This window comes from Dryas octopetala, chromosome 7 (assembly GCF_963921425.1).
Source record: "Dryas octopetala chromosome 7, drDryOcto1.1, whole genome shotgun sequence".
Lineage (NCBI taxonomy): Eukaryota > Viridiplantae > Streptophyta > Magnoliopsida > Rosales > Rosaceae > Dryas > Dryas octopetala.
The window spans coordinates 14,346,701-14,351,619 of NC_141372.1; positions in this window are offsets into that span (position 1 = coordinate 14,346,701).

Here is a 4,919-nt window from a genome sequence, read left to right on the forward strand (position 1 = left end):
ACCAGTAGCATCATCGTCATTCATGTCTGGCAGAGGTTGATGAAAGGATGGTGGTGAGACAAACCCAAGTATCACCTTGGTCAATGCAACGTACAACGCATCTTTCTCTGCTATCTCGGCTCGTAGGTCCTCCTGCAACTTCTTCACTTGAGCGGACAACCCTGCGACGACTGCAGATGGCTGAGAAGAAGACGAAGACGAGGATCGAACGTCACAAATCCGCCCATATCCCATGCCGCGTATTTGCTTACCGGGCCTAACACCCAATGAGTCTATCATAATACGAAGTCCGACAACGAGATCGGGTACTGGAATCGACTCTAACGGAGTACTCGAAGGGTGCTGCTCGGCCAAGCTCTCTAAATACATTCTCGAGTTGGCCACCATCTCATCCTTCAAAATGTTATATATACAAGTAATCAAATATAAAAATAAATATAAAAATTGTGAAAAAAATTAAAATATTAAAAATTAACATGTTTTGCCTTGGCCGCATCACAACTGAGATGAAAACAGATATCCCCGAAAGTGTCTATCTCCGGGAATTGCAACCCGCGCTGAAAAAGAAAATAATTTTGTTAAAGACCCAAACAATATTAAAGAATGTAACGACCCGACCTCAAATTTCACTATAAATTTTAACTTTTAATTAACTCTGGTTTTAAAAGGTTTTAAAGGAAGTTAGTTTGTGGAACCTCGGAAAATTTTTCTAAATTACTGTGAGAACTTCTAGACTTTAATTATTTTTATAAGAAGTTGATTTGACTTTGACGGAAATTGGATTACTTTATTTTTTAAAATTTGTAAATTATAAAAGTTTGACCCAAATGTTGACTTATGTATTTAATTGGTTTTCGATCTCAGTTTTGGGCTTGTTGGTAAGATCTCGAGTTCATGAGCGTGCAAACGCGAATGGTTCGTTAATCAGAGTTACAGTTTAAGTTTTACGGACGAATAAACTTATAGGGGCATTTTTGTCCTTTCGCATCCTAGGGATTTTTCTAGAAAGACCAATTTAATGGGGATTTCTCTCTCTTCACTCACGAGCGGACCACCCCCCCTCACCGATTCTCTCTCTTTTCTCTCTGGCCGATCGTCTTCTTCGACGAGTGTCTCGCCGTCCGATAGCCAATGGCGACGAGACACCCACCCATCACCTCGCCTTCTCCTTCTCCATCTACCCCTAGCCTCTTACGACGTGACGACGCGAAATCCGAAGCCAGCCCCTGTAGATGATTTTGTTTTTCCGGCCAAATTGCGAGGTCCGACCACCACCAATCGACTCCCCTCGACGTTCTGAGCCTCCCCGTACTATTCTTTCACGCCGTCGACCACCCAAAACGGTGTTGCGAAGCTAGAAGACCGAGGCTACTCTAGTGGCCGTTCCGGCGACTCTGGCGGCGTTTTCCGTCTACCTAGGTATCAAAATCGATTCCCTCGACCTTCTCTTGCTATTGGTTATGGTGATTTGAGCCAATTGTTGCTAGGATAGGAAACCCCATTTGGAAACTCCAGCTTCGCCGTTGCGTCTATTGTCCCTGGCGACGGATTGGGTTGTTCTCTGTCTTGTTTTCATCTCATTTAAGTGCTTTACAATCTCTATTAATTTTTGAGTTTGAATTGATCGAGAATTTCCTTGTATAGATTCTTTACCACTACTGCCACCATGAGCTCCACCACTGGTGGCGGCGATTTGGATGTTGTTTGATTTATGTGTTATTCTACTATCACCACATAAGCCAATTCCATGGTAAGAGTGCGTTGTGGTGAAATAGGTTCGGGCAACCATCGCTTGTGGTGGTTGCCGCCCATTTCGGCCATTTAACAGCCAAAATATTACCTTGTGTGAACTCTGAATAGTGTTTAATGGTACATCGTTGTGGTGGGCAGGTTGCAGTGAGTCGGAAATTTATTGCCCCGAAACCAATCGAGAGTCAAACTTCAATTTCAATGTAAAAACCGACCCCGTATCATTTGTTGAATAAACCTTTACAAGAGGTATAAGTTAGTTTTGTACGTTTGATTTGAGTTGAGTTCAGTTGATAAGATGGGCTAAAATCATGGAAATTTAGTATGGGACTTCACTTACGCCACAAGGATTGTTTGGTCGTTTTACTTTCTCAATTGAAATTTGTATACTTAATCCCCGATTATTAAAGTGAGCGATTACTTTTGTATTAGGTCGATGGAGTTTCGTTTCTTAATTACTGTTAGTGGCGAACAAGTAAGGATTTGTGATTTAAAAACGTGTTCCGAAAAAGGGGTTGAGCGTAGCTCGACAAATACTGTGAGTGGACTTTGTTTTATAAACGTTTTTATGAAATTTCCTAATTTAATTTTTCTTTATTGTCTTGAGCTTTATTGAGAATTGATGAATCGTGAGTGGACCCTTAAGAATTTAAATGATTTATGAAATTCGTAATTTATATTAATTATTTGAGTTTTGGATTTGAGAAAGATTAAATGTCAATGGTTTAAGTATCTTTTGACATGGGTTTGATTTGAGTTACGAGTTTCATGAATTTACATGGGCAATGGTTTTTATATATACATTTTTTTTTACTCATGTCAAATATGTTGCAAATGGAAGATCACGGAAAAGCCTAGTTCAATATGATATTACAGATTGGTTCCAATTAACAGAAATTATATGGATTTATAAAATATTTTTATTATCAAGATATGTTTGAAACGAGGTGATCTTCGAACGGTTAAAAATCTTGTTTGGGCACGAATGTTTTCGATATAAATGAGCAGTTTAAAACGGTCCTATTAGTACTCACTCAGCAGGTATAGATTTGCTCTGCACTCGCCTAGAGATGACTCAGCGGTGTATGACCAGCATTTGTTCTGCACTTGCCTAGTCGGCTGTATACGACCAGCATTATATATTGCTCTGCACTGGCCTAGTCGGTGGTGTATGACCAGCATGACATATTGCTCTGCACTTGCCTAGTCGGCGGTGTATGACCAGCATTATAAATTGTTCTGCACTGGCCTAGTTGGCGGTGTATGACCAACATGACATATTGCTCTGCACTCGCCTCGAAATAACTCGGCGGTGTATGACCAGCATTATAAGCTCTGCATGCACGTATGACCAGCATTTCACTCCGCTCTGCACTTGCCTAATCAGCAGTGTATAACCAGCATCACAAGCTCTGCGTGTACGTATGACCAGCAGTTCCCTGAGTTACTAGTAATGACGTGACTTTATGAAATTTCTTGAGATTTTCCTTTGTTTGAGTTTTAAGTTGTGAAATCTAATTATTTGACCTATCAGTGTTCTTATATAATGTTTTAATTGATATTTTTATCTAACATATCTTGTGGAAGAAATTCTGGAATCTCTTGTATACTTGGGTTATTCAAATCTTTACGTTTGATGCCTTTGTGACATTTTTCGAAATGTAGGTGAATTGGTTTTTAAATCTGGGGGCTTTTAAAGAAAACTAAACTGTTGGATAAGAAAGAAATGAGTTGTTTTATTAAATGATTTTTAAAGGAAAAGTTTTAAAGTTATTTTGTTTACTCACTGGGATTATTTCTTCACGTTTTGATTTTTAACGTTTTTCCCCCTGGTATTAGCGATCGTTGAGGTTGGGTCGTACCACGTCGAGACAGCAAGTTCCCCAATTGCAGTTCGTCAATATCCTTGAACTTAATGGGTTCTTCTTTTAGTTAGTGTACTTGAGGTGTAAAGTTAATTTAGTATGCTCTGATAACCCCGAGTTGGGTGAATAACATATTTGGTCGAAGATCCTTTTGGTTGTGGTAGAGGTGGCTGATGTTTTTAGAAGTGTTTTTACAGGCTTATAAATTTTGAGTTAGTCCATTTTCAGAGGAGGTTCTGTAGAATTTTAGGTAGGATTTTCCTTGATTTTGGATCTCACAGGACCTCTCCAAGTTTCAAAGTGGAATCTGGGGGCGGTCCTGTCAAAGAATATATATGTATTAAATTAAATAATGACGTACCCGACGTCGTGACTCCACCCGATATGAGATGGGCGTCGAACCACTATGATGGTTAAACGGCTTCCTTTTCCGGTTTCTGGCATTGGCGACCGACTTCTTCTATTAAATATTAAGCAAATTATAAATGTGTTAGTGTATGTATACAATAATAGAATAACAAAACAATAATCGGTTTTTTACAGTCTTAAAATGATAAAACGTATCAAAAACGACGGGCTCATGAAATGATCGCACAAAAAACGCCACTGGTCAGGCCGCTTTACCAACTCCATAGGGAGGTTCACCAATGCCTCAATTTCCGATGAAAATCCCTTGAAATGCACATGTAGTTCGTGCTTCCACTGCCTGTAGGATTTGATGAGTAAATCTGTCATGTACATGACAGTGATGAGATCATCCATCTGAATGTCAAAGTTAACCTGAAAAAAATATTAAATTGTTAGGAATGATCAAATTTATCATTTTTAATTAATTATTGAGCTATACTCACTGAGATGGAGTTGATCACTTTGTGTTGAATCTCTGCTGGTAATTTTTTCCAAATGGTTGCAACCATGGCGCATTCGACACGGATAATAGCCCCCACGTCGGGCGAGAACAGATTGTCGACGTTAGGATCTAACGGTCGTCAGCTGTTTTGCACACACATGACTCGAATCCGTGCCCCAGTACTGCGCATGATCCGAGAGGACTTCAACCCACTACATGGTCCCTTCGTCGCAGTGGATGACGTCGCAGTAGATGAAGCGGAAGAGGTGACCTAACTAGAGCGGTGAGATCGACGGGCCCTCTGTGGCATAGAGGGGCTCCCAGTACTCGAGGATGGCTGAACTACATAATCGAGGGCTGACTCCATCGCCTTCCACCTTATAACTAAATTATATTTCTCAAAATAATTAATCTACATTTTGTAATTACACTAAATTTTATATTTAAAAACTAAC